The sequence below is a fragment of the Thalassophryne amazonica genome, chromosome 15 (genome assembly GCF_902500255.1).
Source record: "Thalassophryne amazonica chromosome 15, fThaAma1.1, whole genome shotgun sequence".
Classification (NCBI taxonomy): Eukaryota; Metazoa; Chordata; class Actinopteri; order Batrachoidiformes; family Batrachoididae; genus Thalassophryne; species Thalassophryne amazonica.
In genome coordinates, this window is record NC_047117.1 from 45,998,312 (window position 1) to 46,023,037 (window position 24,726).

The following is a 24,726-nucleotide window of genomic DNA, read 5'->3' on the forward strand; positions in this document are numbered from 1 at the left end:
TAGTTAATTAATAAAATATTCTCCACATAGACGATTCGCTCGCGCGCGCACGTAAAAATAAAAAAAAAAGAAAGAAACTCCGCGGCTTGCTGTGAGGCTGCTCCTCGCTCTTTCCCCAAAAACCTCTGTCATAATTGTCTTTAGAAACCAGTCACCATTTGCTACATTACATCTGTGTAGTTAATAAGTAAAATAATCTCCATGGACGATTCCCTCGCACGCGCACGTAAAATAAAAATTAAAAGAAACTCCGCTCCCGCTGCTGTGGTGCTGCTGCTTGCTCCAAAAACTCTGTCATAATTGTGAAATAAAGGACAAAAGAGACATAAGTCCTGCTCACAGGCTGCTACCAGAGACAGGACATGTTCACATCTTCAGTCAAACTCCAGACATCTCCACGTCACTACATATCCAGTCCCTGATTGGTCATCGCAGCGCGAAGAAACGAAAAACTTCATATTTTTCAACTTGGGGAGGAGGGCAACGCGACATGACGCGACGCAATATCGCGCTACAAACGCGCAAAACGCTCAAAATCGCTTCACTCGCGTTGCTTCACTCTCGTCCATCGCATCGTGCTGCGCGGTTTGGCGCCAAAACGCGTCATTACATAGGAATTACATGGCAACCTGTGGCTGCAGTCGCTCGTGTCGCGCCCGGTGTGAACGCAGCATTAGACCTCGGCCTGACAGAATCATCGTGATTGTGTAGAGAGTTGAGCTTTGTGGCTCCTCTTTTTGTGCATTTGTGGTGTTAAAACTCAAAATCAGCTTGTTAGTAGTTGCAAGTGTACCGGAGACAATCCTGGAATTTATCAGTTATCTGTAACTTCGATACATTTTTGGCTGGTTTATCGTTTTAGCTTTATTGAAGATAACTTTTCAGTTGTCTGATTATCTGTTATCAAAGCAAATTTTTTGGTTATCTGTGGCCACCACTGGTTTTAACAAAGGTGGTGTAATCATGTCGAGTGTAGTTTTGACAACTGAGTTTAAAGTATCCACAAGACTGTCTACTGATTGGGCATTTTCCAAACATGAAGCTAAGATATCAGGCAGTCTAGCTTTGAGTTCAGTCGTAGTTGAGTAGTTGATGCATCGCTGTAGTGATAAATAAGGTTGTTGTTCCACTAAGCACAGGAGGAAAACTGTAAACCTAATAAGTGAGTGATCAGAGACCACCTAAGCAAGAGGCATGAGTCCTGATGCATTGCTGAAATCCTAATGCACCTTAGCTAACCAAATTTAGTTTTAACACACCGCACTATGCAGTTTGCTATGAGCTGAGTGCACTGATTTGAACATTTATGAAGACATAAATCTCTTAGACCTGTAGGTGCAACCGGAAAAGGGGTTTTCATTTATATGAAAGGCTAAACATTTATATCCACACCATACTGGCACCAAACACACCTGCTATTGTGACGCGAGCAGTGATTGGGGGGAATGTAAATTATGATAGACCAACAACGCCACCCGGGGATATGCTCTCAGGACCATTCAAAACTTAAATTGTTCCAAAAATGCTGCACTAGGTAAGGGAAATACAGAGAGGTGAGTTCTCACAAAATAGATTTATTTTCACAATTTAAAATAGACCTACAATTATATAAAATATGTTCTCACCAGGGTTGGGTCATAACCGAAAGAACAAGATCGTGGGTACAAGCGGCCGAAATGGGCTTCCTCAGGAGGGTGGCTGGTGTCTCCTTTAGAGATAGGGTGAGAAGCTCGGTCATCCGTGGGGAGCTCAGAGTACAGCCACTGCTCCTTTGCATTGAAAGGAGCCAGCTGAGGTGGTTCCGGCATCTGGTAAGGATGCCTCCTGGGCGTCTTCCTAGGGAGGTGTTCCAGGCATGTCCACCTGGGAGGAGACCCCGGGGAAGACCCAGGACTAGATGGAGAGATTATATCTCCACACTGGCCTGGGAACACCTCGTGATCCCCCAGTCAGAGATGGTCAATGTGGCGTGGGAGAGGGAAGTCTGGGGTCCGCTGCTAGAGCTGTTGCCCCTGCAACCGCTAACTTTCAGTATTGACTTGCCACACTGTCAGTGACTTTTAGCACCGCAGAAGCTTCTGAATGAATTCAATACAGCACTTGTGTCTTTAAAGACCCTGTCAACTACTGCAAAGACATCTCACTTACCGTTCACGGTGACAGTGTAGATCAAACACAAGGCACTTTCACTCATAGTTTCATTTATAAACAGAGAAACTCTGGACAGTTTATCAACACATTAACAGCAACTCTATCATTTTTACAAAGTGAAAATATCGCACTTTTAAAGTAATGACGAAGAAAGAATAAAGAAGGTTTGAGTGTTAAACCGACACAAGCACCAAAAGGCGTTATGGGAAATCAGTCTCGTCTATCTACTGGATGGGAGTGTAAAAAGTGGCCAACAAGCTGAGTTACACTTCACAAACAGAATTTTCAGTTTTGCAAATGCCTTTTTGTTTGTTTGTTTGTTTTTTTTTACAAATGGAAGAAATGACATATTTAAGACATACTATTTGTAAAAAGCAACACACAAGGTACAAATCAGAAATTTGTGTTTGTGGATGACAAAACGTGTGCAAATCAAAGACTATTTGTACATCACCCTCTGTACATTTGCAGGTATTAATGTTTTTTAAATTATTATTATTGTAGTACATGTTAGTTTAGGAGTGCTGTTAGTGTGATAGATTTGTTGTGTTTTTATAGTTTAAGGAATGTAGTTAGTTTGGTAAAGAGTTATGTTGTGACCATGAGTGAAAATGACATTGCAATTTACCTCTTCTGCCAGTGTCTGAGCTGCTGTATGTTAAAAGTAAATGGTATTTAATTTTTTTTACCCAGCTGCATCGGTAGCTGGCCCGTCTCTTTCTGCTGGGGGAGGGCTGGGTTCTTTATGGCAGCCTGGCTGTTGCAAAAAACCCAGCAGATAGGAATTAATGTTTTGTTTTAGGGTTTACAAACATTTTTTGACCATTTGGTCTTACTCGCTATGCCAGCAAAGAAATGTTAGTGGACTGAAACCACTAAGTTACAGATATAAGTTAAAGGTTTAATGACACAGTCAATTATATTTTTATCAAAGACATATCAAAATTATTGTAATCAGTTGATTTTTTTCCCCTTTAGTTTATGTACTGTCAGTTATTTTATATTCATTAGTTTTTCTCACAAATATTGAATTCTTCGTTGTCCTGATATTCCAAGTACTCATATTAGAAGGTACAATTGAATTAGCTGCATTTTCCCCCACATTGGCAAAACAATCATTAAAATGATCTACTATAGCTTTCTTTTCCTGAGCAACTGTATCAGAATTTGAGTACAAATATGTTGGGTAATCTTTGACAACTTTTTTTTTTTGATGATTTCATTTAAGAGCTTCCAAGTGCCCTTGATGTTTGTTTTATTTATTTATATATTTTTGTCCAACAAATCACTATAATACTGCCTTTTGCAAGATTGCATAATATTAGTTAACTTGTTTTTAGATGTCTTACAATTGTATGCAAACGTTTGTGCACCCCTGATGATTTCCATGATTTTCTTTTATAAATCATTGGTTGTTTGGATTAGCAATTTCAGTTAAATATATCATATAGCAGACAAACACAGTGATATTTCAGTAGTGAAATGAAGTTTGTAGGATTTACAGAAAGTGTGTAATAATTCTTTAAATAAAATTAGGCAGGTGCATAAATTTGGGCACCCCAACAGAAAAAAAATGCACCAATATTTAGTAGATCCTCCTTTTGCAGAAATAACAGCCTCTAAATGCTCCCTATAGCTTCCAATGAGAGTCTGGATTCTGGTTGAAGGTATTTTGGACCATTTGGACCATCTTCTTTACAAAACATCTCCAGTTCAGTCAGGTTTGTTGGTTTCCGAGCATTGACAGCTCTCTTAAAATCACACCACAGATTTTCAATAATATTCAGGTCTGGGGACTGAGATGGCCATTCCAGAACATTGTACCTGTTCCTCTGCATGAATACCTTAGTAGAGTTTTAGCAGTGTTTAGGGTCGTTGTCTTGTTGAAAGATCCAGCCCCGGCACAACTTCAACTTTGTCACTGATTCATGAATATTGTTCTCAAGAATCTGCTGATATTGACTGGAATCCATGTGACCCTCAACTTTAACAAGATTCCCAGTACCTGGCCACACAGCCACACAGCATGAAGGAACCACCTCCAAATATTACTGTAGGTAGCAAGTGTTTTTCTTGGAATGTTGTGTTCTTTTTCAGCCATGCATACCGCTCCTTGTTATGTCCAAATAACTCAGAACAATTTAGGCTGAGTGTAAATATACAGTTGTATGTAATGGTTTGGGCACCCCTGATCATTTTCATGATTTTCCTTTATAAATCATTGGTTCTCTGGATCAGAAATATCAGTTAAATATATCATATAGCAGATGAACACACTGATATTTGAGAAGTGAAATGAAGTTTCTAGTATTTACAGAAAGTGTGCAATAATTATTTAAACAAAATTGGGCAGGTGCATAAATTTGGGAACCATTGTCTTTTTTATTGATTTGAATACATTTAGCACTAATTAGTCAACACAAAATTGGTTTGGTAAGCTCATTGACCCTTGACCTCTTTACACGGGTGAATCCAATCATGAGAAAGGGTATTTAAGGTGGCCACTTGCAAATGTTTCCCCTCTTTGCATCTCTTCTAATGAGTGGCAACATGGCCTCTAAACAACTCTCAAATGACCTGAAAGCTAAGATTGTTCAAGATCATGGTTTAGGGGAAGAATACAAAAGCTGTCTCAGAGATTTCAGCTGTAAGTTTCCACTATGAGGAACATAGTGAGGAAATGGAAGATCACAGGCACAGTAATAGTTAAGGCCCGAAGTGGCGGGCCAAGAAAAATCTCAGATAAGCTGAAGGATGGTGAGAACAGTCATAGTCAACCCACAGACCTGCTCCAAAGACCTACAACATGATCTTGCTGCAGATAGTGCCTCTGTGCATCGTTCACCTATACAGCACACTTTTCACAAGGAGATGCTGTATGATGCTGTACTGCAGAAGAAATCTTTTCTGCGTACGCTCCGCAATTTTGACAATTTTTAGCCAATTTTCTACGGTAGGTGGGTCGATTTGTAACCATTTGCGAGTAATTGCTTTTTTTTATTGCTACAGTTAGTATTTTAAGAAGATATCTATCATTTCCTGTTATTTCTTCTGGTAGGTCCCCAAAATATAAAGCCGAACATGAAAATAGGATTTGCTGTCCAAGAATCTGCTGCAATAATGTTCCAAATGCTAACCCAAAACTGATGTATCTTGGGGCAGCTCCAGAAAATGTGGTGGTGATTCGCCTTTCCATTCCAACAACCCATCCAACATACATGGTCCGCTGAAGATAAAAAGGTCTTCATTTTAGGAGTAATAAAACAACAGACAAGATTCTTCCAACTGAATTCACACCATTACATACAGCAGGAAGTAGAAAAGACAGTTTCACACATATTGATAGATAACCACTGCTGATTGGTTGTCTGAGTTCTTTCTCCCATTTGTCCTTGATATACGTAGTTTGTGGATACTGCCCTATCCTTAGTAATTCCCTTGTAAAGCTTAGAGACTGCAGATTTCACATTTCTACTATATGCACGTTTCATTAACTGTATGATTTCACTAGGTTCTCCAGCTGTGCTTTCTTTTATTTCTTTTAAAAAGTACTGGCATATCTGAAGAAATCATGCTTGTCCAATTTATATTTATCTTTTAATGCCGTAAAGCTTTGTATTGTGTTCTTTCCCATTATGTTGCAATAAGCTGTGATACCTTTAATTTTCCAAGATTTAAAATTTGAATCCATACAATTTGGTTTAAACTTTGTGTCATATGCAATCATCTGAGTTTTTTTTGTCTAAGTTTAATTGCTTCATAATATCAAACCATGTGTGTAAGGTGTATAAGGTGATGGGGTTCAAGTGGTCCTGATAAGATAGTGTTAATTTATGATCAGCAATCATGGTTTGTAGTGGGATCCCCTTACAGCCCCTTTCCATCTCCTTCCACCTAGCCTCATACCCACTGTTACACCAAGCAATCACAATTCTTATTTGGGCAGCATAATAGCAATCCTTAAGATTAAGGAGGGACATACAACCAGCATTCTTACTAATGATAAGTGTACTATATTTAATCCTCGTTTTTTTTTGTTTTTTTTTTTCTTTCCCATTCCAGATAAAGCGAAAGATTTGTTTATCCCATTCATGAAATTGGCTGGCTGGGATTATAACTGGTAATAACAAGAAGAGATATAGCAGTCTTGGAAGTATGGATATCTTAACAATCTCAATTCTTGCACTAAAACTCAAAAGGGGTGCTGACCAGTTACTGAGATCTTCTTTAATCTTTTTGTTTATGATTTCAAAGTTTTTCTTATACAGGTCATTAGGACATAAAGTTAACCATACTCCCAAATATTTAATTGCCTTTTGAGACCAATCAATGGGAAGTCTTAAGTTCTGGAGATGGATTGTAGTTAAATGATAATACTTGTGTTTTTTGTATGTTGTGTTTGTAACCTGTATATGGGAATGTTCTCTTATTGCTTGTGCCAAAGGTTCTAAATAAAGTGCAAAGAGAGTAGGTGAGAGGGGACATCCCTGACACGTGGATCTTTCCAATTTTATACGATCAGTAAGACTTCCATTTACTCTGTTTCTTGCGGTAGGGGCAGAGTACAGGGTTCTGATACTGTTTCACCTGGGTGACCCAGCTGAAGTTGTTAAGGTGTTTCATGATTGTGAATATCCTGTTGATTGGAGGATTTTCTTCTGCTGTGTTGAGTTCCATCAGTTTTCCAGCTGTGGAAGGTTTACAACATTGGGATGTATTTTTTTGTTCCTGCAGACGGGCTCAGCTGCTGCCCTCAACCAGGCCCGTTGCACGAAGGAAAGCAAACCAATAAATTGTCTGGGGCCCCGACCTGGCCTGGGGTCCACCACAACTGGCTATGAATTTTATGCAACGACAACATTCTGCGCTCATCCAGATGTGAAGAAGCTGTAGGCCTCCAAATGTTTGTATGTCTTCAGGGCTTCTCCTGTGTAGGGTGCTGGAGTTCAGGTTCAGGTTCAGGTGACTTTATTTGTATCCATAGGTAGATCTGACTTGAAGCAAACAGAAAAGGATGTCCATGTTAGTCAGACACAACAATGGCAATGAAAACACTGAAAACACTAATGAAGAACATATGTAAAACAAACACAGACACCACTGGGCACTCACAAGCTTACTAAACCACTAAAAAAAAAAAACAAGCATCAGGAGAAACCACTAAAAGACGGTCAGCATAAAAATTGATGTGCAAAAGGCAAATAAATATATAAATATGTGCAAAACCTACTAAGATTTGTTCAAATGCACAATTGCCGCTGGGACAAAACTACTGTAGCGTTTTGTCCTCCACCTTGGGACATTAAACCTACGGCCAGAAGGTAGGAGCTGAAATTCATTAGCCAGAGGGTGGGAGTCCCAACTGTGATGCAGCTGGCTGTCCGCTGTAATTGTTTGGTGTACAGGGACTGTAAACTCAGCTGCGACTCACCAATCAGCCGACTGGACCATTTAATAATCTGACCCAGTCTGTTCCTGTCCTTCAGTGTCAACCTGCCAAACCATGCCACCAAAGAAAAAGATAATACAGATTCAATAAAAACACGATTTCACACCACCTCACAGTTTGCCTCAACTTCAGCGAATTATCAATGAAGTTTGCACAATTTCAACTGGTTGACCATTAATTATTGTGTTGTCAGGTGTTGTGTGTTGGGGGGTTTGGCTGGACATTTTGGTGTTGTTTTCTTTCTTTGCTCTCCAGGTGGTATGCAAACTGGTTTTTGTCTGTGGAGAAGGTGCTGGCAGAAGAGTCCTTCACCCTCATCAGCATGATTTGCAGCACCTGTGGATGATGCTCACGTGCAAACTTAAAGACTTTCAGCTGAAGCAGATAATGAGATGGCGTTCTGCATTTAAGCCATGAGTGATTCGAGCAGAATTGCCGGGAACTCGACCTTGTGACGTTCGTTTGTGAAACGCTGAGGACCGCGCCTGGGTTTGACACATCATGCCTGTGAAGGAGGACGGGTGAGGGACACATGCTGTCAGCACACATCAGAGGTGATTGATTGTCTGAATAAGTGTTAACAGTAATTTGGTATTTTGTTACGCAGTATATTTGAACATTGATGAGAATTGTGCAGCTCGCTTCTCACTGCCGTGGCGTACGGAATGATGATCCTCCACCTGTTGTGAGAAGCTGCTCATTTACATAAAGCTTAAATTCAGACCTGAATGTGTTGATGATAGTGTGTGCCTTTGAAGGATATTTGTTGTAGCTGTTGACTTACCTCACCTTTTCCATCCTTCACAGAGTCAGTTTGTCGTATCCACCTGGGGGGTGTTTGGCGGTGAGTCTGGGTCCAGAAGTATCGAGCTTTGATCCATTTGGGTGCTGGAGAGCGCGCCGTCCTTCACCTCGCCAAACAACCGCACATTTATTTTGTCCACCAATTATTGCACAGGAGAAAAATAAAACTGTTTTGTTTTTGGAACCGCTTTCTGGTTATTTAGCGCCGGGTTCAGTCAGACGCAGGTCCACTCCTCAACCCGTGTCTGCACATAACAGTAGTTCTCGGCCATTCCAAAATGGACCCAGCGGCAGAAGCGGTTCCTTTTGCTGAAAGAGTTCAAGAATACTTGGAGAAGATATGGGAGCAATTACAGCCTCTCGTAAATCAAATTAAACAGATGCTCGCATTACGGAGCTTGCAGCGCAAGCCGTTCTGCTTCCTGCTGCTCCAGCTGCGGCACTATCGATACCGGTGCAGATAACTCCGTCACCCAAGGGGAGGCGGAGTGCGGCGGATTATTCTGTGGATTTCCGAATTTTTTCTGCTCAGTCCGGTTGGAATGCCGCAGCTTTGAGTGGAGTGTTTGTAGATGGTTTGAACGATTCATTAAAAGATGAGCTAGCAGTCCATGACGAACCAAAAGATTTAAATGAGCTAATATCTTTGGCTATTCGTCTAGATGACTGGATAAAGGAGCGTGGACGCGAGAGAGGGCGGACATCAGAGCAGGTCTTTTCGTCTTGGGGCTTTCCCCGACACAGATCAGGGCTGCCTCTTCTTCGCCCCACTGAGACTCCTCCAACGGGACCTCTGGCTCCTCTTGCGGATGAGCCCATGCAGCTCGGACGAGCTGAAGCCGCCATATTGCCCCGGTCACATAAGCGTCAAGAAAGATAACAATGACGTATCTCCAGGTGTTCTTGGACAGGCATAATAATGGACACAACGAAAAAAAAAAAAAAAGGGGCAGATCTTTGGTTGTTTAGTTATTTGGGCTGTTTTTGTTTTCTTGTAAGGGATTATAAATTGTTTGGGGATTTAGAGGCGGTTCTGGTGGAGTGAACGACTGGCGGTTCGGAGCTCGGCTGGACTCAGGTAATCATTATTTGAAGTTAGGTAATTTTGTTTGAGGATTGGGTCGTTTTGTTTTGTTGTTTTTATTTCCCTGTTTCCCTAACCCCAACCTCACATTCTCTAAGACCGTTTGTCTTTTGGGTTGTGGGGTGCAGGTTGGTTACGCTGAGCGTTTCTCAGAAAACCTCTGCACCTAGGTGGGGGTTGTCAGGGGCGTTTTTTTAGGTTTGGTTGATGCCCGGTTCCACTCCAGCCCCGGTGGGCCTTTGACCGTTCGTCATTGGTGTTACCGGGGGTGGTGCAGCGGGAACGTACCTCAGTCGGAGTGGTGGGCCGATCTGTGCCGTTCGCCATTTCGGTAGTTCCACCCCTCCCGAGGGCTGGTGGTATGGTCGGTTTGGGGCACTGGACGTCTTTCCGGTTTTCTGCTGCGCTTAGGGGATGGGACTGGGTTAGTTTTTCCTGTTTCCTTCCCCAGCTTGGTAGTTTTGTGCCGTTCGCCAAAATTGAGCCGACGATTGGCTCTGGGAGTGATCTGGGGTCTTTCGGGGTGCTGGGGGAGGTAACAGGGTTTGCCAGTTGTTTTATTTGCCCCCGGGGTGGTATAATGAAGTCCGCCGGGGGTTGGATTTTTGTGTTTCTTATGTTTCCTTCCAGGTTCCTCCTCCAGGGTTGATGGGACGGTCCTCTGGGGGGGAATTGGCTTGTGGGGCCGACTAGTCAAGTGTGGCCGGGTCTGGGGTTCCTGGGTTGTGGGGAGGGTGCCTCCTGGGGTTGATGGTACGGTCCTCTGGGGGGCGCTGTTGCTCCATGTGTACCTGGGGACCTCTGTGGGATTCCGGCTTTGGCTGTTTCTCCTGGAACTGGCGGTAAAGGTCTTCTGGGGGGTGTTGGGCTCTGCAAGTCGTTCTGGGGGGGTTGTTTGTTATTTTTCTTTGTGAATTTATATTTGTATTGTGTTGTTGGGGCTGTGTTGGGTTGTTGTATTTATTGTATTTGGGTGTTTTTCTTTTCTTCCCGGGGTTGGATGGGACGGTCCCCTGGGGAGGGTTTGGGTGGGTTTTGTGTTTTTTCTTGTATGTTGGGTTGTATATGGGACTTTTTGGGTTTTTTTGTTGATGCCAGCCGGCCTTCCAGCCGCGGTGCCCTGTCCTGCTGTCTGCGGTGGACCTTGGGAGCATTACGCCGTCTGCTTCCTGACGTGGACCCCGGAGGGAGGTGCTGTTCTCGGGCCTGGTCTGTTTGGTCGCCGGGAGGCTTCCCGTTGATGGGGGGGGGGGGGGGGGTGCTGTTGTGTGTTGGGGGGTTTGGCTGGACATTTTGGTGTTGTTTTCTTTTCTTTGCTCTCCAGGTGGTATGCAAACTGGTTTTTGTCTGTGGAGAAGGTGCTGGCAGAAGAGTCCTTCACCCTCATCAGCATGATTTGCAGCACCTGTGGATGATGCTCACGTGCAAACTTAAAGACTTTCAGCTGAAGCAGATAATGAGATGGCGTTCTGCATTTAAGCCATGAGTGATTCGAGCAGAATTGCCGGGAACTCGACCTTGTGACGTTCGTTGTGAGATGCTGAGGACCGCGCCTGGGTTTGACACATCGTGCCTGTGAAGGACGACGGGTGAGGGACACATGCTGTCAGCACACATCAGAGGTGATTGATTGTCTGAATAGGTGTTAACAGTAATTTGGTATTTTGTTACGCAGTATATTTGAACATTGACGAGAATTGTGCAGCTCGCTTCTCACTGCCGTGGCGTACGGAATGATGATCCTCCACCTGTTGTGAGAAGCTGCTCATTTACATAAAGCTTAAATTCAGACCTGAATGTGTTGCTGATAGTGTGCCTCTGAAGGATATTTGTTGTAGCTGTTGACTTACCTCACCTTTTCCATCCTTCACAGAGTCAGTTTGTCGTATCCACCTGGGGGTGTTCGGCGGTGAGTCTGGGTCCAGAAGCGTCGAGCTTTGATCCATTTGGGCGCTGGAGAGCGCGCCGTCCTTCACCTCGCCAAACAACCGCACATTTATGTTGTACACCAATTATTGCACAGGAGAAAAATAAAACTGTTTTGTTTTTGGAACCGCTTTCTGGTTATTTAGCGCTGGGTTCAGTCAGACGCAGGTCCGCTCCTCAACCCGCGTCTGCACATAACAGTCAGGTGTGCTACCATGTTTCCTGAAATCAATGACCATATCTTTAGTTTTTGATGTATTGATCTGAAGATATGAGTCCTCACACTATTTAACAAAATGGTCAACTTCAGGGCTGTGGCTGCTCTCATTGTCCAGCAGACTGACAATCACTGTGTCACCTGTGTATTTTAAAATGAACCCGTTTTTAAGTGCTCTGACATACTGGTATAAAAAATGAATAACAAAGGTGAGAGCATACACCCTTGTGGCGAGCCAGTAGAACACAGTGTTTGATAAAATCCCATTCACTCTGACACTGTGGTTAAACTGTAAACCTGCAGACCCACGATGCATTAACAAAAAACACTAATTCTTTTTCCAAAATCCTTCTAAAATCTCCCGAATATGCATGATGTTAAAATGCACTAATAAACCTTCTTACCTCCCAATCTGGTTGCGCTTTCCACATAATACACAAATTCTTGATTGTTCCTGCTCAATGACTGCAAACCAGGGACGAATCCAGATGGAAAGGGGGGGGGGGTCCTCCACAGCACCCCTTGATTAAAGGTCCAGTGTTGAAGACATTTTTTTCTACTACTAACTCCAACATCAAACAAACATAGGTTGCAATTTCAAAGAAAGGTGAAAATGTTCAAAACAAAATACAAATACAACCCACATTAATGGGGGGGGGGGGGGGGGGTCAGATGAGAAAATAGTCAAACCTCCCCCCATTTTACATCCTGGCTAAAGGCCTGAGATTTTAATTGGTATTGAATGAAGTAAAAGCTGTAGAAAGTTTCCCCTTAAAATGTACAGTGAGAAAATAAGTATTTGAACACCCTGCTTTTGCAAGTTCACCCACTTAGAAATCATGGAGGGGTCTGAAATTTTCATCTTAGGTGCATGTCCACTGTGAGAGACATAATCTAAAAAAAAATAAAAAAATCTGGAAATCAAAATGTATGATTTTTGAATAATTTATTTGTTGTATTTACTGCGGCAAATAATATTTTTGAACACCTGTGAAAATCAATGTTAATATTGGTACAGTAGCCTTTGTTTGCAATTACAGAGGTCAAACGTTTCCTGTAGTTTTTCACAGGTTTCCCACACTGCAGCAGGGATTTTGGTCCACTCCTCCATACAGATCTTCTCTAGATCTTTCAGGTTTGGAGTTTCAGCTCCCTCCAAAGATTTTCTATTGAGTTCAGGTCTGGAGACTGGCCAGGCCCTCCAGGACCTTGAAATGCTTCTTACGGAGCCTCTCCTAGTTGCCCTGGCTGTGTTTTGGGGTCATTGTCATGCTGGAAGAACCAGCCATGACCCATCTTCAATGCTCTTAGTAAGGGAAGGAGGTTGTTTGCCAAAATCTCGCAATACATGACCCCATCCATCCCTCCTTCAATACGGTGCAGTCGTCCTGTACCCTTTACAGAAGAGCACCCCAAGTATGATGTTTCACCCCCCATGATCACGGTTGGGATGGTTTTCTTGGGGTTGTTCTCATCCTCTAAACATGGTAAGTGGAGCTGATTCCAAAAAGCTCATTCTGGTCTCTCTGACCACATGACCTTCTCCCATGCCTCCTCTGGATCATCCAGATGGTCACTGGTGAACTTCAACGGGCCGGGACATGTGCTGGCTTGAGCAGGGGGACCTTGCTGCCCTGCAGGATTATAAACCATGACTGCATCATGTGTTACTAATGTATCTTTGTGACTGTGGTCCCAGCTCTCTTCAGTCATTGACCAGGTCTCCTGTGTAGTTCTGAGCTTTCCCAGAATCATCCTTACCCCACAAAGTGAGATCTGCATGGAATCCCAGACCGAGGGAGATTGATAGTCCTTGTGTTTCTTCCACTTCTAATAAATAATCATAACAGTTGTTGCTTCTACCAGCTGCTTGCCTGTTGTCCTGAAGTCCATCCCAGCCTTGTGCAGGTCTACAGTTTTGTCCCTAGTGTCCTTAGACAGCTCTTTGGTCTTGGCTATGGTAGACAGGTTGGAGTGTGATTGAGTGTGTGAACAGGTGGCTTCTTAAAGAAAAATTAACAGGTCTGTGTGAGCCAGAATTCTTGCTGGTTGGTAGGTGTTCAATACTTATCTGCAGCAGTAACATACAAATAAATTATTTAAAAATCATACATTGTGATTTCCGGATTTTCTTTTTTAGATTATGTCTCTCACGTGGACATACACCTAAGATGAAAATTTCAGACCCTCCATGATTTCTAAGTGGGTGCAGGGTGTTCAAATACTTATTTTCCTCACTGTATTTATCCTGAAGTATTTAAATAATGTGTATGTTAAAGCCTTTGTGTAATATGATGCTGCATTAGAAAAGAGCAGCAATAGTAGTGGGTGAAATATAATCTTGTTCAGCAGAACAATTTGCTGTTTCTTATCTGTCTCCACCTTGTTTTACTTTAACGCTAGGACACGATCACAAAAGGGTTTCTATAAAAAGGTAGATGAACAGCTTATTAATTTGGTGTGAAAAACAATTTGAGTCAGAAGATTATTTTTGTTGTTTTGTTTTAATGGAGACAGCCACTGGGCATCCTGACCAGATGCCTGAACCACCTCACTGGCTCCTTTCTATATGAAGAAGCAGGGCCTCTACTCAAGTACATCCCAGAGATTTGGGCTTCTCACACTGTCCTTGAGTGTAAGCCCAGATACCCAATGGAGGACCCTCATCCCAGTCCCAAAGAAACTCTCCATAACAGGACTAAATGACTACATGCCCGTCACCTTGACATCTGTAGTCATGAAGTCTTTTGAACAGCTGGTGTTGAGCCACCTGAAGGACGTCACAGGACGTCTACTGGACCCCCGCAGTTGCCTACCGGGCAAACAGGTCAGTTGAGAATGCAGTCAACATGGGTCTGCATTACATCCTGCAGTACCTGGACTCTGCAGAGACGTACGTGAGGATCCTGTTCGTGGACTTCAGCACCATCATCCTCGACATTCTCTACAAAAAAAAAAAAAAAACACACTCCAAATTCTCTGTGCCAGCTCCCACCTGTCAATGGATCTCCAACTTCTTGATGGACAGGACACAGCAGGTGAGGCCGGGGAACATCACATCCAGCACACGAACAATCAGCAGTGGTGCCCCGCAAGGATGTGTGCTCTCCCCACTGCTCTTCTCCCTCCATACAAATGAATGCACCTCAGTGAACCCCTATGTTAAACACCTCCAAGTTTGCAGACAACACCACCATCATTGGTCTCATCCAGGATGGGGATGAGGCTGCATACAGACAGGAGGTGGAACAGTTGGTCCTCTGGTGTGGTCAGAACAACCTGGAGCTGAACCTGCTCAAGACTGTGGAGATGACAGTGGACTTCAGGAGAAACCTACCATCACCCCACCCCAAATTCTCAACAACACTGTGTCTACTGTGGAGACTTTCCAGTTCCTGGGATCCACCATCTCCCAAGATCTGAAGTGGACCTCTCACATAGACTCCATCAGCAAAAAGGCACAGCAGAGGATGTACTTCCTCAGGCAGCTCAGGAAGATCAACCTGCCCCAGGAACTGTTCATCATCTTTAACACATCCATCATCCAGTCTGTCCTGTGCATCTCCATCTCTTTGGTTCCCTCTGCCTCCAAACATGACAGGCACAGACTTCAACGAACTGTCAGGTCTACAGAAAAAAAAAAAATCATTGGAGCCAGCCTGACTCCATCTAGGACTTATACTAGTGCAAGACCAGGAAGCGAGCTGGTAACATCTCTGCAGACTGCTCACACCCTGGACTCTTCCTCTCTGATCGACATTACAGAGCTCTGTACAGTAGTGTTCAGATAATAGTAGTGCTATGTGAGCAAAAAGATTAATCCAGTTTTGAGTATATTTCTTATGTTACATCGGAAACAAGGTACCAGTAGATTCAGTAGATTCTCACAAATCCAACAAGACCAAACATTCATGATGCACACTCTTAAGGCTATGAAAAAGTAGAAAAGGGCGTGTTCACAATAATAGTAGCATCTGCTGTTGACGCTACAAACTCAAAACTATTATGTTCAAACTGCGTTTTTAGCAATTCTGTGAATCACTAAACTAGTATTTAGTTGTATAACCACAGTTTTCATGATTTCTTCACATCTGCGAGGAATTAATTTTGTTGGTTTGGAACAAAGATTTTGCTTGTTTACTAGTGTGCTTGGGGTCATTGTCTTGTTGAAACACCCATTTCAAGGGCATGTCCTCTTCAGCATAAGGCAACATGACCTCTTCAAGTATTTTGACATATCCAAACTGATCCATGATACCTGGTATGCGATATATAGGCCCAACACCATAGTAGGAGAAACATGCCCATATCATGATGCTTACACCACCATGCTTTACTGTCTTCACTGTAAACTGTGGCTGAATTCAGAGTTTGTGGGTCATCTCACAAACTGTCTGCGGCCCTTGGACCCAAAAAGAACAATTTTACTCTCATCAGTCCACAAAATTTCCTACATTTCTCTTTAGGCCAGTTGATGTGTTCTTTGGCAAATGGTAACCTCTTCTGCACCTCTTATTTAACAGAGGGACTTTGTGGGAGATTCTTGCAAATAAATTAGCTTCACACAGGGTCTTCTAACTGTCACAGCACTTACAGGTAACTCCAGACTGTCTTTGATCATCCTGGAGCTGATCAGGGTGAGGTGAGCCTTTGCCATTCAGGTTATTCTTCTATCCATTTGATGGTTGTTCCATTTTCTTCCATGCGTCTCTGGTTTTTTGTCCATTTTAAAGCACTGGTGATCATTGTAGATGAACAACCTACAATTTTTTGCACCTGCGTCTAAGTTTCCCCCTCCAATCAACTTTTTAATCAAACTATGCTGTTCTTCTGAACAATGTCTTGAACGTCCCATTTTCCTCAGGCTTTCAAAGAGAAAAGCATGTTCAACAGGTGCTGGCTCATCCTTAAATAGGGGACACCTGATTCGTTCCACAAAATTGACAAAGTCACTGACTGAATGCCACACTACTATTATTGTGAATACCCCCTTTTCTAATTTTTTTGTTTTGTTTTTACTAATAGCCCAATTTCATAGCCTTAAGAGTGTGCATATCATGAATGTTTGGTCTTGTTGGATTTGTGAGAATCTACTGGTACCTTTTTCCCATGTAACAATAAGAAATATACTCAAAACCTGGATTAATCTTTTTAGTCACATAGCACTACTATTATTCTGAACATTACTGTATGTCAAAACAATGAGACATAGGAACAATTTCTTTCCACAAGCCATCACACTGATGAACAATTGAACCTGCCATAAAATGCACCGATTTACGAGGTCTGTTAGAGAAGTATCCGACCTTTTTATTTTTTCAAAAACCATATGGATTTGAATCACGTGTGATTGCATCAGCCAAGCTTGAACCTTTGTGCGCATGCGTGAGTTTTTTCACGCCTGTCAGTTGCGTCATTCGCCTGTGAGCAGGCTTTGTGTGAGCAGTGGTCCACCCTCTTGTCGGATTTTTATTGCGAATAAAATGTCTGAATGATTTGGAGCTTTGCTGCATCAAATTTTTCCACAAACTGTGAGAGACCTCCAGGTGGACACCATTCGGAAAATTCAGATGGCTTTCAGGGACGATTTTATGGGGATTACACAGATTAAGGAGTGCTCCAGCCGGTTTAAAGACCGCCCACAGCGTCTGAGAGCGCGGCGCACTCCGAGCGCCGATCGACAGGCTGAAACAACCAGATCATTTCCAACGTGAAGCCTTTGTTGATCCGGGACGTCGTCTGACTTACACAACAATGGCAGAAGACGTGGACATCAGTACTTTTTTGGCACATTCCACTGTTACAGGAGTTTTTTTTTTCCCTCCGCTCCTCTTTCCATGAAAAAAACAAACTCCTGTAACAGTGGAATGTGCCGAAAAAGTACTGATGTCCACGTGCTCTCAGACGCTGTGGGCGGTCTTAAAAACCGGCTGGAGCACTCCTTAATCTGTGTAATCCCCATAAAATCGTCCCTGAAAGCCATCTGAATTTTCCAAATGGTGTCCACCTGGAGGTCTCTCACAGATTCTGGAAAAATTTGATGCAGCAAAGCTCCAAATCGTTTAGACATTTTATTCGCAATAAAAATCCGACGAGAGGGGTGGACCACTGCTGACACAAAGCCTGCTCACAGGCGAATAACGCAACCGACAGGCGTGAAAAAAACTCACGCATGCACACGAAGGTTCAAGCTTGGCTGATGCAATCACACGTGATTCAAATCCATATGGTTTTTGAAAAAAATAAAAAGGTCGGATACTTTTCTAACAGACCTCGTATATTCCTCGTGCACAACTTCAATCTGTTCTGCTTCTCCTTTGCACACATTCTTTATTTGCACATTTTATTCACACATTTTTACTGTGAATTATTCAGTGTTTAGTATATATTGTTGCCACTGTTGCCAAGTGCTTGCTCATAGGGGGTCGTTTTGACCGTTGGGGTTTTTCATAATTATTGTATGGCCTTGCCTTACAATATGGAGCGCCTTGGGGCAACTGTTTGTTGTGATTTGGCGCTATATAAGAAAAAAGTTGATTGATTGATATTTATACATGCTCATACAGAGAGTATAATTCACACTGGAGTCAAATCCCTTGTATTCTTGTAGATACTTGGCAAATAAAAGCTATTATAAACGGCTAAGTGGATCCTTGTCATTTGATTGGTGCTTTGTATGTCACGTGACATGGATTATTTGTCCCATTGTGTTACATTGCATTTAGAGTGCAAATTTAGTTCCATACGTTTGGTACCATTGCACTCTGCACACACACTGCGCTGTCTGGAGGCTGTTAGCAGGAAGTTAGAATGAAAAGCCGGGCTAATTTCTGACGTGATTTTTTTTCACTGCACTGAGGATGTATACAGTATTTTTTTTTTTGTAATACACGTGCACACAAGCGCCGACCCGGCTGTGTGAGAGCGCATGCACATCACAATTTGGACTTTAGCAGCAGTGGAACACCAAAATTTAAGTCCCTTTTCTGTTGTTTATAAATTAATTAAATATCAAATGATGTGGCCCTATTTTACCCGTTACATAAAACAAATAATCAATTTTTTTCCATTCTTTCAATGGAACGAATATTTAATTTGGTGAAAGCTGGAACATACCATTCAACTCAGCTTTACACACACAGGTGAGCACCTGGCAGCTGGGCTCAGGCAGGCCCCGAAATACAACATGTTGTCGCCTTCATGTGGACCCACCGCACACGAGGTAACAAAGGATCTGGCTCTGTTAGGCAGTGGACGGAGGCATAAGTCCACAGCACCAACACTCCATTATAGTCACCAAAAGTCACGTTAAAATATACGAGGTCTATTAGAAAAGTATCCGACCTTATTATTTTTTTCAAAAACCATATGGATTTGAATCACGTGTGATTACATCAGACATGCTTGAACCCTCGTGGGCATGCGAGAGTTTTTTCACGCCTGTCGGTTACGTCATTCGCCTGTGGGCAGTCTTTGAGTGAGGAGTCATCCACCCGCTCGTCGATTTTTTCATTGTTTAGGAATGGCTCAGAGACTGTTGCTTGTTTGATAAAAAATTTTTCAAAACTGTAAGGCACAACTGAGTGGACACCATTCAATAAATTCAGCTGGTTTTCGGTAAAAATTTTAACGGCTGATGAGAGATTTTGGTCTGGTAGTGTCGCTTTAAGGACGGTCCACGGCGCCTGACGGCGATCTGCGCTTCGAGGCGGCAGCGTCTCGCCGTTTCAAGTTGAAAACTTCCACATTTCAGGCTCTGTTGACGCAGTAAGTCGTCAGAGAACAGAGAACTTTCAGAAGAAGTCGGCATGAGGAGTTTATTCGGACATTCCATTGTTAACGGTCATGAAAGAACGTGCGGGCAGAGTCGCATGTCGGGCTGGACCCGACCGCGGGGGGTCGCGGCAGGAAAAACACCTCCGTTGGAAATCTTAACGGGCAAGTTGGAACATGCCCAAGCTGTTAAACAATTTCTCAGTTACTCACTTGTTGAAAGCCATTAAAAACCGCCTGAATTCTACAAATGGTTTTCAACACGGAGGTGTTTTTCTGTCGCGGCGCACACAGATTTGCCAAGTCGTCACGGAAACGACTCGGCGAATTTGCGCGTACGTCTTTCATTAAAAAAATGTCCTTAAACAGTGGAATGTCCGCATAAATTCCTCATGCCGGCCTCTTCTGAATCTTCTCTGTTCTCTCACGATGTCCTGGGTGAATTAAGCCTTAAATTAGGATGTTTTCAGCTCGAAACAGGCCGACGACAGCGCCTGGAAGCGCTGCAGGACGTCCCGCTCCGTGGGAAGTCCTTACACCGACAGAAACACCCCATAATCTCTCATCAGCCATTAAACTTTTCACAGAAAACCAGCTTAATTTCTCGAATAGTGTCCACTCGGATATTCCTCACAGGTCCAAAAAAATTTTGATAAAGCAACGCGCGCCGTCTCGAGCAGCGTGTGAAACAAAGGAATTCAGCCGAGAGGGCGGGACCACATCTCACTCAAGGCCTGCCCACAGGGAAATGACGTCACCGACACGCGTGAAAAAACTCACGCATGCGCACGAGGGTTCAAGCATGATTGGTGTAATCGCATGTCATTCAAATCCATATAGTTAAAAAAAAATAAAAGGGTTGGTTTATTATCTAAGATACCTCGTTATATATATAAACTTTATTTTATCCATGCAAACCAAAAAGAGCACATGTAAAATCTGAACAAACCTGTCTTATTCAGTTTGAGCACATTACAGTTCTTCCATATCTTCTGTGTATGGCCTGATTACTCACAAACTAGTCGTAGCAGTCAGCACCATCTGCACTCTGCCAAACAGATTGACCTCTGACCCCACTATCTGCAATGTGCTTTTGGAATCAAAATATCAAGGTAATGACGTTCAAAATTTATATCGTCACTTTCAGGTTGTGCACTTTGTGTGTGTTACTGCAGATTTTAGCCTGGCAAATCTTAATTATGATTAACTGGGTAGTTTTAAAACTACGTATCTCAGCGTTACATCAGACTGATGCAAGTCTGCTTCATTACTGAGGGCCAATCTTGTGTTTACAGTACAAATACAAATACAAAAGTGTCAATAAAAACCATTTAAAAAGTCTTTAATTTTCTGTTTCATAATAAAGTGTAAGACAGCCCAAAAACAACAACAATAATAATAATAGTTACAGGCTTTTGTGCTTTTTTTGTGAAGCATACATAATTTTCAGAATTTAAGGTGGACCCATTTTAAAGTGTGGGAATTGTTGGTCGACAACATGGTTCTTAAAGTAAGTGTTACACTTTCAATTTTTTTTTTTAACAAAACAGTACAAGCAATTTTGACTTTTTTATATGTTGCCATAAAAGATTCTCGTGGAAAGTCTACTGTTTCTGATCTGAACTCCTGCAGATCCTTTTGTTCTTTCATCCTTCCTGAGGGGCATAAAGCACTTTCATCTTTGTGCAAACAGGTCGAGAATAAATATAAGCAAAGTCACATGTGACCGTCCAGTTGGCCTTTGTGAACCTATATAGGTCACGTGACACCGGAAGCTCAGTCCCTTAAACCTTCTCGCAAGCAAACGAGGATTCCGGAGAACCAAGCGTCTATCGGTCAGCCAGGATCACTGAACTCCAGGATTCATAGAACCGTAGTTACATGCGTAACTTCCGTTTTAAACACGCACTTTAATCTCAGTGACGACATAAAGCAAAGATCAGAGAGCTTCGCACATGGAGACAACCAGACCCCGTGGTCGAGGGTCACCGGCTGAAGACTAAACGCAAGATTACAGCGGTGTCCGACAATGGACGCATGTGACACTGTTAAATGACCGCACTCGCAGAACACGTGCACGGTACTCTCTGCGCACACACAACCACAAAACAACCCAACAAGTCTTTTCTACTTACTTTGATGTGAGCCAAGAAGTCGGTTTAACCTTCAAATCGTTGAATTTGTTGTCGATTTGTTGTGTGGGACCTTGAAGAGAAAATTCACAGATTTGGGTTCGTTTAAAAAATAAAAAACTTTGCAGGAGACAAACTTTTTGTGCCGCAGCAGCTGTTGTTGCGTCAGTCCTCAGTGTGACATTTTCTCACCTGTCCTCCGTTGTGTAACAAGTTTGCTGGGACCTCTGGTGATTGTGTACATCATGTGAGAGGCAAAAAGTTCACCCCAGCGTCTGGTTTTTGTTGTTGTTGTTGTTGTTTGTTTTCTCTGCACGCGCTCCTGCAGCGCGCTCCCCCACTCGGCCTCAAACCTTCGAATTCTGCGAACCGGCAGGTGTGGAGCTCCAGCCGAACCCCGACCTGCTCCTGCGATAAGGCGGCGTGGAGGTCACCCAAGGAGACCTCGGCTGCACGTGCAGGGGACAAGGCGGTCAGAGGAGGACGCTGCGGCTCGTGACGTGGGAGGACAGCGACTCTCCGATCCTTCACCTCCTCCTCCGTGTGTGTGCGCGCACGTGCACTCCGCTGACCAACACTCCTGTCTGTGAGAGAACACACAAGGACACCGGCTGCACTCTGACGATTTCAAGACGGAAAACCACCATGCCGGCGAGTGTCAAGTCAGCAGCAACACGGCGAAGAGCTTGTGGTTAGAATTTCAAAATAAAACAAAACAAAACGTTTAATACCCGCTCAAGTGTTCAAACAGGTTGAATCAGGTCAGCTGGAGTCTGTTGAGTTCCTTGAAAACGTTTCAGGATCTACTTACTTTTACAGCAAATTAGTCTTTTTTCATGTTAAACATCCCCAGTGTCACATGTTTATGCCTGAAATGAATGTCATCAGTGTTTATCTAAACTGCTAATCTGACCTCCCTCAATTGCGCGCACACACCCGAGTGCTGTGTTTTAAATTTTATTATTTTTAATATTTTAGAAATTGACATCAAAAGACCACAGGCTACAATATAACTCCATAATATATCCATGAATTGCACATTTGAATAAACATGCCCTTAAACATCTGTCATTAGACACTTCATTAATCTGTCTTTCAGGGAGGAACAATTAGCTCTTTTAGGTCAATATTTAGCATGATGTTTGTAAATATTAGGCTAAATGTATAATTATTTGCATTAATCAATCTGCAAAAGGTTTAGGTATGACAGAAATTTGATAATGCAGTGTTTTCCTTTTTCCTCCTAATTTTCAGTCTTCATCTGTGGGTCAAAATAATTTTTTTTCTATTTTTTTAACCACTTAAAACAGTTCTGCATTTTTAAAAGTGGTGAAAAGTGGTCACACCATTTTCTTTCTTATTTATATCTGTTGTCAACCGTCAGTCATATCAACTGTGGTGCAGCACCAAAAGTATCATCTTATTTGACTGTGTGAACCAATCTTAGATGTAATCCTCTATGACATTTCTGACATATATGATTCTGCACTGCTGACTTTCCTTCTGGCCCTTGTTTCATGGTTACAGTTTCTGATGACAGTCTGTCCATTTCGGAGTTTTATGATATTTGTTACTGAATCTTTTTGGGTTTTTTTCCTGTTTGTAAGTGACCATTATCTGATCTCACAGCAGTCATATCACCAGTGATGACATGGAAAGCAGAATGAAATCAGAACTGAATTTGATCCGAGCACATACACAAAGGAAGGTAATAAGAAAAATACATAAATTAAACTTGACATGTTCAGACGGCTCATAAAACAGTAAGGAACTCAAATCTCACATCAATTAATCTGATTTGGCACATTCACCTCTGCTATGTTCACTTAATAGTTCTGTCAACTGGTCCCACATACCTCAGGGTGTTTAAATATCAAACAGAACATACTGTAAATACAATTAATTGTAAATTCGGTTAAATTAATTATATATTTTGTTGAACACACATTATGTGGTGAGGGTTAACAAAACTAGATTAAGTACATATATCTTGTAATTTGTTAAAGTGTACACTGCATCACATGCAGGCACGCAAGAAAAATGAAGGTTAGATGTAAGTCACTTCAGCTAGTGAACACAGCTCAAATTCTAAACCCTCCTTACAAATAGGCAGGCTGGCCTTTCTGCAAACGTTCTTCCACGATTTTGCCCTCTGTGGTGAGATTCAAACCCGTTCTTACACCCCATCTGTCCATTTTCAAATGCTTTCTGTTTCATAAACTGGCTGCCTACCTCGTTCTTCCTGTCGTTTTAGCATTGGATGAATCACCAAGAAATGCGGCACAGAGGTCTGGTGCTGTGTTGCGTCCTACGTGGACTTTGCCCTGCCAGAGGAAATGCTGTGGAGCCAGACAGCAGGATCCCGCTGAGCAGAGCAGCGGGGAAACGCCGGAGCAGGATGCTCATTCTGGAGCTAAAGCGGAGCAGAGCACACTGGGGGAAAGTGCTTGTCCCGGGGACAATGCAGGAGACAACCACCGAACCTCTCAGGGGCGCTACTGGGCAGAGTCTTTGACTGAGTGAATTCTGCTGTTGTTTGGGGATGTGTATTTGCTTGGACTGTTGTACTGGGTGTTGGGTACTGTTGTAGAAACCAGTGCTTTTGTCATTGAGGGATACTTTAGAGAACTTGACTTCATTCTGCGGAATCAAATGACCTGGATCAACTGAGGTCCAGGCTGCCAGTGAGTCACTGGACATGGACATCAGTATATCTGTGCTGTGACGGTGTTGAACTTGTAGCGACACCAACTTGTCTCCGCAGTGATGTTCATGCTCGTGGATCCTCAGCCTTGTGAAGATTGAAACATTCTGGGGAAGAGTTTATGGAGTCCAAGATCCTTGGACAGAAGTGTTGTGATGTTGATAAGAAAGAATGTCTTAAGTCCTGCTGCTTTCTTCATGTCCTATTGTATGGTATTACATTTGGACACAAATTATTGACCTACAGTAATAAAGACCTAAAATTTTGCAGATATTCCAAAATGGCACGGTGGCTATATGGGATTTTGCTATTTTTATCCTCCAGGGGGAAATGGAGGGGGAGTCTCGTTTTCTTACAAGCTGAATCCATTCCAACCACAATTAAATTGCATTTTAAAAATGACTGGAAAAAAGACCTGCTTATCATTTATTATTTTAATGCTATACGCCACACATTGTACAAAATTTGGTGCAGTGGTAGTGCTGT

The 24,726-nt window shown here is 42.7% G+C and overlaps 1 long non-coding RNA gene across 1 annotated transcript; it reads left to right on the forward strand.

Moving 5' to 3' along the window:
* Positions 1-5,713: 5,713 nt before the first annotated feature.
* LOC117526280 lies at positions 5,714-19,068 on the forward strand. The gene is made up of 4 exons (XR_004565250.1): positions 5,714-5,897; positions 6,758-6,765; positions 8,414-8,416; positions 19,059-19,068. It is a non-coding gene; the product is annotated as an uncharacterized LOC117526280 (long non-coding RNA).
* The last annotated feature ends 5,658 nt before the right edge of the window (positions 19,069-24,726 follow it).